The sequence below is a fragment of the Arachis ipaensis genome, chromosome B2 (assembly GCF_059453495.1).
Source record: "Arachis ipaensis isolate K30076 ecotype BB chromosome B2, ASM5945349v1, whole genome shotgun sequence".
NCBI lineage: Eukaryota > Viridiplantae > Streptophyta > Magnoliopsida > Fabales > Fabaceae > Arachis > Arachis ipaensis.
This window is the reverse complement of record NC_142437.1, coordinates 49,849,066-49,858,081: the sequence shown is the minus strand read 5'-3', so window position 1 is coordinate 49,858,081 and position 9,016 is coordinate 49,849,066. Positions and strand designations below refer to the sequence as shown.

General features: G+C 41.1%; 1 non-coding gene across 1 annotated transcript; it reads left to right on the top strand.

The window, feature by feature from the left end:
• The first annotated feature begins 4,996 nt into the window (after positions 1-4,996).
• LOC148573925 (small nucleolar RNA R71) lies at positions 4,997-5,100 on the top strand. Its single transcript, XR_015905970.1, has one exon. It is a non-coding gene; the product is annotated as a small nucleolar RNA R71 (small nucleolar RNA).
• The last annotated feature ends 3,916 nt before the right edge of the window (positions 5,101-9,016 follow it).

Below are 9,016 nucleotides of genomic sequence, written 5' to 3'. Positions count from 1 at the left end.
CTACTTGATTTGTCACTAATTGAGCCAAGTTACTTTTGTTCAAACTTTTCTTTTATTTTTGGAAACAGAACAAGCATGGCAAGCATTTGTTTAAGAAGGTGGAGTTATATCCAAACATCTAGGTATTCACTTTATTCAAAGCAATAAACAGACACACATACTAGAGACTTCACATTAAAACTTAAATGACTCACAATGAAAGAAAGCTCATAAAGACAATTCACCAATTATCATTTGATTATTAAGGAATGAGACCACCTCTTATTTATTGCTTGGTTCTTCTTAATTCTTAGGATCCTGCTTCTTCTTGCTTCCTGCCTCTTTTTGACCACTTGTGCTTCCTTTGTCTTTTCTCATGAGCTTTTTCCAGAATCCAGCTTTTTTCATTGTTTCTTCCACTCCTTTTTCAAGGATCATTGCCTTGTTTATTTCTCCTTCTTTCCTTCCTTTGAAATACTCATCAAAAGCTGGGAATGCTGGGTCCATCTTGTGTAGATGTTCCCCTATGTAGTTAAGCTTGATTTGCGAACTGATGTTGTAATCAGCTTGAACTGAGTATCTTGCATTCTGTAAAGTGGTGGCTTCCTTGATTGCCAAGACATTGGCATCTTGGTGTTGGCATATGTGGCTGAAGGATTCCTGTAAGTGTAAATTCTGTTCCCTTTGCAGATCTAAGAATCTTGATTCAAAGTTCCTTTGCATATCCATCATTTTTAGGTGAAAGTCCTCTTGTCTCTCCTGAGACCTCATGTATTGTTGAGACATTCCTTCCATGATTTCCTGCATTCTGCTCATATCCATGGGGTCTCTAGGAGTTCGTTGTCTTCTTTCTGGAATTGCTTGCTCTTCTTGCTCTTCTTCTCTATCTTCTCCTTCCTGTCCTTCTTGTTCAGCTTCTTGCTCTTCTTCCGCTTGTTGCCCTTCTTCATTTCTTCTTTTTGTATGTCTTGGAGGAGTTGGGCCAAGAGTCATTCTGTACGCAGTTATGGCCAATCCCGGATATAGCCAATTAGGTCTTTCATCTTCAAGTGGTACTTGGGCATCGATGCATAGTCTAATGATGGTGCTAGGGAAGTGGAGCCAGGATTCAGGGTCACTTTTCTCACTAAACTCTTGTATCTGTTCAGCAATGAGTTTATGAACTTTGATCTCCCCTCCCACCATAATGCAATGAAGCAAGATGGCTCTTTTAAGGACTATTTCTGAAGAGTTTGCAGTGGGTAGGATGGATCTCCTAACTATTGCATACCACCCTTTAGCTTCAGGTGTTAAGTCTCCCCTCCTCAAGACTCTTGGAGCCCCTCTTGTTTTTCTCACCCATTCAGCTCTGATGGCACAAAGGTCTTCAGCAATAGTTGTATAGTCAGGTTCTCCTATCATCCTTTCTTTATAACTTGCTTGGCTGAAATGTATGTTTTTCAGGCCAAGAGTTTTCATGATTGCTTTGGGACTGAAGTCAACTTCCACCCCTCTCACATAGCTTTTGTATGTGGGTTTCTTGGTTGGATCCTCCCTTACTGCATTTGCATAAAACTCTTTCACCAGGTTGATGTTGATTTTAGTGATTGGCTTAGTCAGGAGCTCCCACTTCCTCTTTTTGATCTTTTCCCAAACACCTGGGAACTCATCCTTTTCAAGGTCAAAGGGAACCTCAGCTAGTACCGTTTTAGGTCTCATCCATTCGGCTTGAATCTCATGGAAAACTGATCTGTATCTCCATGCATCGAATTCCCTGTTTTCCTCCATTGGCTGCTTGTCTTTTCTTCTTTTGTGGCTAGATGAAGCTGCCATTGGTTCTTTAGTTTTGGTAAGTGACAAGCTAAAGTTGACAAGGTGAAGCAAGAAGTGTTGTTGGAAGTGTGGGGAGGTTGTTTTCGGCAAGAGATAGTTTATGCTATGATGAAGGAAATGTGCATGAAGGAGATTTGGTGGTGTTGAACTCGTTCCCCAAGTGGTTCTTTATAGTGCCCGTAAGTGCAAAATGGACGGCTAGGGTGATTTGTGAAGGGTGGCTTGATGGTAAATATATGAATTAGGGAGAAGGACGAATTGCTTTTCATTTTCTTGGAAGTATTCTGGGTGCATTAGGTTGTACATGTAGCTATCTTTTCTTGCAGAACTTCCTTTTCCCATGTGTTAGTTTCAAAGACTTGTGAATTTTCTTTTTGACCAAGCACCGTACCTCCCTTTGTCTTTTTCCTCCATTTTTGTCTTTTCTTTTGTACCTGCACAAACAAACAAGTTTGCTATTATTTTTCGGTCCATGTGAATGATGAATAGTACTTGCACATGTAAATCAATGATTGACTTCATGAGCTTATAGCCGTGACTTTTGTATATATGCACACTTATTATTGGACACCAAACTTAGTGTTTGGTAAAGTCTCCTAATGACATGAAATCCATATTGGTTGTCCTTAATGAATGTGCATAATTCTAATAAATCATAGTCACTTTGGCTCTTTGATTCTAAACAAAGTTACTACCCTAAGTAATTGAAACCAAAGTATTAAAACATGCGAATGGTGTACTTGTCATGAATTTTGAAATCCAGAGGAACTTCTTGCTTTTCATAAACTGTGTTCAAGAGGAACACCAAACTTAATGTTTGGTCGTGCACCTTGAATGAAAGATGGAATCCAATTTGAGTAAGATTTGGGAGTGCCTTCAGGCACACCAAACTTAGAGACCAATTGTAATTTACATGCAAAGTTTAGTGCACTTTATCATTAGTTGTCCTGAGGATTCAAGTTCATGCATAAGAAACCATGCTTTATTAGATGTAAAGCAAAGCACTAAAGATTAAGGATACTAAAAACATGGGTTGCCTCCCATGAAGCGCTTCTTTAACGTCACTAGCTTGACGGTTGTCCCTTGTTAGGGTGGATTGTAGTGCTTGACGTCTTCTCCTCTCACTATGCAAACGTCCCCACTTGATTCCTTCATGACCTCTAAATGTTCCATAGAAAGAACTTTCCTGATTGTGAACACTTGAGGGCGCTGGGAAGGAATTGTTTTGAGGCCAGGTGGGATTGGCAGATAATGACTTGATATTACTTTATCTCCCGGAGAGAAACCTTCAGTGGGAATTTTCTTGTTTCTCCACCCTCTTGGCAATTTCTTTACAATTCTTCCCTTTCTCTTGAAGCTTTCTTCATTGACCCTTATGCCGGGAGGATCCTTCTGATCTGTTTCTATTGATTCTTGTGGCTTTAACTCTTGCAATTCTTGTTTGCTTTCCAAGGACTGTTTCAGAGTTTCAGCTGCCGGATTGCCTTCCTCCAAACACAGATGGCTACTCTCATCCTTAGGCTTTTCATGTTCTGGTTCAGGCTCAGATGCAGGTTTGAAAACATTAAAAATGAGCTGTTCATCATGTATTCTCAAAATTAGCTCTCCTTGTTCTACATCTATGAGTGCTCTAGCAGTGGCTAGAAATGGCCTCCCCAGAATGATGGGGTGTAAGTAGCTTTCCTCCATGTCCAAAATGACAAAGTCTGTAGGGAAAAAATAATTTCCCACCTTCACCAGCACATTCTCAACTACCCCTTCAGCTTGCTTCTGAGTTTTGTCAGCCAGTTGTATGATTACATCAGTGGATCTCACCTCATTCAGTTGTAGCCTCTTCATAAGAGTTAGAGGCATCACATTTATGCTAGCTCCTAGATCACAGAATCCTCTGTCAATTTTTGTTTCTCCTATGATGCAAGGAATATGAAAACTTCCTGGGTCTGTTTTCTTAGAGACTGTGTCCTTCTTGATGAGAGCACTGCATTCTTTGTTCATTGTTACCGTTTGTCCTCCCTTCAAAACTCTTTTCTTGCTCAACAATTCCTTTAAATACTTGATGTGTGTAGGCATTTGATGGAGAATCTCAAGAAAGGGAATATTGATATGGAGAGACTTAAATGTCTCTAAAAACCTTGAATAGGTTTTCCCTTTTTCACTTCCTCCTAACCTCTGAGGAAATGGTGCTTTTGGTTGGTATATTTCCAGCATGCCTTTTTGCAGTTCATTGGCTTGCTCAGTTTCACTTTCCTGCTTAGCTTCCTCCACACCTTCCTTCAAGATTTCTGGCTCCTGTTTTGAGGGTCTGATTCCTTCTTCTTCTGAGACTTCCTTCAATATGGTGATGGCCTTGCATTCTTCCCATCTCACTCTCTTTTGTTCCCCTTTTGGATTCTTTTCTGTGTCACTAGGGAACACTGCAGTTGATTTGGGGGTCTGTTGAGATAGCTCTCCTACTTGAGACTCCATCCTCTTGAGTTTTTCACCATGGTTCCTTAAGGTAGCTCTCACATCATCCCTGAAGCTTTTCAATTCGGTTATGTCTTGACTCATGGTTGCCATCATTCCTTCTATCCGGTTTAATTGATCTTGAAATTGTTGGTTCAGATTAGGTTGGGTAGGTTGATTATTTTGGCCATGATATGGTGGTTGGGAGTAAGTGTTTTGTGTGGCTTGGTATGATCTTTGGTTGGAGTTTTGGTATGTGGAATTGTTATGTTGGTTGTGGTTGTAAGGTTTGTGGTTTTGTGGTTGGGTTTGTTGGTTCCCCCACCCAAAGTTTGGGTGATTTTTCCATCCTGGGTTGTAAGTGTTGGAATGTGGATCATATGATTGCCTTTGTTGGTTTCCCATATAGTTGGCCTCTTCCCAATCACCTCCTTCAATGCTTACTTCCTCTTGATCTTGTGTGTGTATTGCAGCCACTTGCTTTGTTTCTAATTGCCTGGTAAGCTCTGCTAGTTGCTTGGCAAACACTTTGTTTTGGGCTAGAATTGTATCAACATGGTTTAGCTCCATGACTCCCTTAGTGTTGTGCCTCTCTGATGCATAGTAGTACTCATTCTCAGCCACTGTCTCAATCACTTCAATGGCTTCTTCCACAGTCTTTTTCCTGTTCAATGATCCTCCTGATGAATGGTCTACAGCCTTCCTTGATTCATAAGAGAGTCCATCATAGAAAATATGCAATTGCACCCAATCATGGAACATGTCTGGTGGGCATTTCCTTGTCAAATCCTTGAATCTCTCCCATGCCTCGTAGAGAGTTTCACCATCTTGTTGTCTAAAAGTCTGAACCTCAGATCGAAGCCTATTGACCTTTTGTGGGGGGTAGAAACGTGCCAGAAACTTGCTTTCCACCTCATCCCATGTTGTTAGACTCCCCCTTGGGAATGATTCCAGCCACTTAGCTGCTTTATCCCTAAGTGAAAATGGGAACAAAAGCAGTTTATAGGCATCTTCCTGGACTCCATTGGACTTCACAGTGTCACAAATTCTCAGGAATTTTGTGAGATGTTGGTTGGGATCTTCATTAGCACTCCCACCAAATGAACAATGATTCTCCACAAGTGATATTAGCTGTGGTTTGAGTTCAAAATTGTTGGCCTGAATGGGTGGTTTCTGAATGCTACTACCACAATTCCCAGAGGTTGGGTTTATGTATGAACTAAGAACTCTCCTCTCAGGAATGGCATTGTTTCCATCAGCTCTCTCATGGTTGTGAACTTCTCTATCCATATTGAGATCTAGAGCTTCCTCAAAATTGTCCTCAGATTCTCCTTCAGATTCTTCTTCTCCCAGTACTCTCTTCCCTCTTGCTTCCCTTCTAAGTCTATGAAGGGTCCTCTCTGGTTCGGTATATGGAGGAGTTGATGTCTCTCCTCTCCTACCTGTCATACAAGAACACAGCACAGGCAACAAACAAGTGAAATACTCTTGGTTAATGGAAGAGTATGGTTAGAGCAATTGAGGAATTAATTCAAACAGTTAGTGAGTCAGTGAGTTAGTTGCTTGAATTTAAAGGCATAAAGAAAGAAAGCATGTAACAGAGTGCAGAAATTAAAATTCAACAAGTAACTTGTACTGAATTAATCAAAACAAAAAAAAATGCTCAATCTAGTTAACTTCCAATTGGAGAATTGTCAATCGAAAACCAATCCCCGGCAACGGCGCCATAAACTTGATGCGCATAAACTTGTTATGCTACGATTTAGGAAATTGCACGATCGGCAAAATTCCTTCCGGCAAGTGCACCGGTTATCGTCAAGTAAAAACTCACAATAGAGTGAGGTCGAATCCCACAAGGATTGGTTGAGTGAGCAATTCAGATTAAAAGTGTGTTCTAGTTGAGCGGAATCAAGATTTAGATGAGAATTGCGGAATGTAAAATTGGCGGGAAAAGTAAATGACAAGAAATTGAAATGGCGGAATCTTAAATTGCATGAATTAAAGAGCAGAATGTAAATTGCTGAAATTAAAAGGGAATGGGGGTGATTGCAAGAATTGAGTTGCAGAATGTAAAGAGAAATTGGAAATCAGAAATGGGGAATTCATTGGGTGTTAGGAGATATTGAGATCTCCGAATCAAAACATGTATATCTCTTCCTCAACCAATGCGTTCATTAAATTTTGCTTGGCAATCTTATATGATTGGATCCCAATCCCTTGGCTCACCAATTCTCTCTAAAAACAAACAAATTCCCAATCCCTTGGTTTAAATGTTCATAAGAAGAGATGATGCTCGATCACTGATTATACCACACAGTTTCATGAACCACAATTTGGTAGGATTACATGTCACAATATCCATCCAAACCCCAATCCAATTCACTGTGAGAAAGCTTCTCTAGCATGAATCCTCCATTCCTTTCCCAAGGTTCCGAAGGATTCCAATTATGGGTAGTTTCTTTCCCAAGACAACTACCCAATGGAATTAGAACGAGAAGCTTTCTAACAAAATTCAAGAGAAAAGATTGAAGAAGAAGATAAACTATTATTGATTCATTGAATTACAATAGAGCTCCCTAACCCAATGAAAGGGGTTTAGTGAGTCATAGCTCTGAATTCAACTACAAAGATATGAAAACTAGCTAAAAATGAAAAGGTAAAAGTCCCTTCTAACTTAAATTCTATCCTATTTATACACTTTCTATATTGAGCTTCTGTTGTGTTTCTTGGGCTTTGAGGCCTCTCCCTGCTTTCCTTTTGCCTTGGGTTTATGATCCATAATCTTGATGAGGCTGCTGATCCAAATTCTGTAACATTCATTGAGCCAACTTAGTGATAATCAAATAATGGCACATGACTCAATAAATTGAAATTTCAGACTCATCAATCCTTCAGGCCCAATCCCATAAACCATGATATTCAATTGGGTTTCATACCAGAATAAGTTTAAGTTAATGTTTGTGCTCAAATACTAACTTAAACCACAATATTTTTGGTCCAGAAACCTTTTCCAAGAGTGGCGTTTAAGTTGCAGTTTAAGCTTAAACTGCAGCTTAAACGCCAGACACTTCCAGTGAGGCCTTTTGTAGAAGCACGTTTAAGCTTCAGTTTAAGGTTAAACTGAAGCTTAAACGTGGAAATGGAAGAAGGCAGCCCTGGAGAGTCATGTAGTCGAACACGTTTAAGCTTCAGTTTAAGGTTAAACTGAAGCTTAAACGTGGATATAGGAAGGGCAGCCCTGGAGGTCGAACACGTTTAACCTCCAGTTTAAGGTTAAACTGGAGGTTAAACGTGGAAATGGAAGGAGGCATCCTGGAGGTCGAACACGTTTAACCTCCAGTTTAAGGTTAAACTGGAGGTTAAACGTGGAAGCTTAGAAGGTAGCCCTGGAGGTGTCGAACACGTTTAAGCTCCAGTTTGAGGTCAAACTGGAGCTTAAACGTGGAAATGGAGAGAGCAACCCTGGAGGAGAAAACTTGGTCGAACACGTTTAAGCTCCAGTTTGAGGTCAAACTGGAGCTTAAACGTGGAAATGGCTCCCTGGTGCTTTTCCCATTCTGGCGTTTAACCTCCAGTTTAAGGTTAAACTGGAGGTTAAACGTGGAACTCCTTCCTGAGTGGCATTCTCATTCTGGCGTTTAACCTCCAGTTTAAGGTTAAACTGGAGGTTAAACGTGGAATGCTTCTTTGGTGAGACTTTCATTCTGGCGTTTAACCTCCAGTTTAAGGTTAAACTGGAGGTTAAACTTCAATTCCAGCATTTCTTAGCCTTCCTGATTTTGGCGTTTAAGCTCCAGTTTAGGCTTAAACTGGAACTTAAACTCCACATGTGATATTCAAGCTTCCTTTATTGATTTTGTTGCTTCCTTGCTTAGCCTCTTCTTCCCTGAAATCATCCAAACAATTGCATCAAAGTCTTGCAAAATTTCATGAGAAATCTTCCATTCATAGCATTCAAGTAATATAACTAAAACTCATGGAATTTGCATTAAAATTATACTGTTTGGATGGTTCATTGCTTTGTTCTTCATTTAACCATTTTTGGTTACTTTAAGCTCAAGAAAATGCATAAAACAACTAAAACTAACAGAAAAATGCTAGTGAAACTAGCCTAAGATGCCTTGGCATCAACTAAATCAACCACCTAACTAAAATTGCTCAATCATTCAATCCCTGTGGGATCAACCTCACTCACGTGAGTTATTATTACTTGATGCGACCCGGTCCACTTGCCGGTGAGTTTTAGGTGTTGAAATTCGTTTTCAACCCATCACATCACCCAAGCCAAAGGACTTGAGAGTTATGCCAACTCTGGGCCCCTTTTGTTCCTCTGGCCCAGCTCACCGGCGCGGATTCGCACCGTACGCGTCTGCGCCCATTCTCGATTCACCCATCTACGCACAAGAGCGGATGGCGCTTCCGCGCCACTTCCTTATTCTCCCACCCACGCGGACGTGCACGGTGCGCGCACGCTTGGATTTAAAAATCCCATTTAATCAGGGACGCGAAAGCCCTAGCGTAGTCGCTCCCCAACCCGCTTCCTCTTTCCAACGTTCCATTTCTTCTTCTCCCTCTATTTCCAACCATCATCCCTGCAACCACCAACCATCCGGCCACCTCCGGCGAACACCACCGTCGTCGCCACACGCCCCTCTATTCCCTCTCTCTTTCTTCCTCTCTTTCTCACTCTCACTGCTCCGCCTCTCTGCCGCAACCATCATCAACAGCCGCGACCCCCATTGTCGCCGGCTAGCCCTTACGGTGACTCCAACCTTCATCC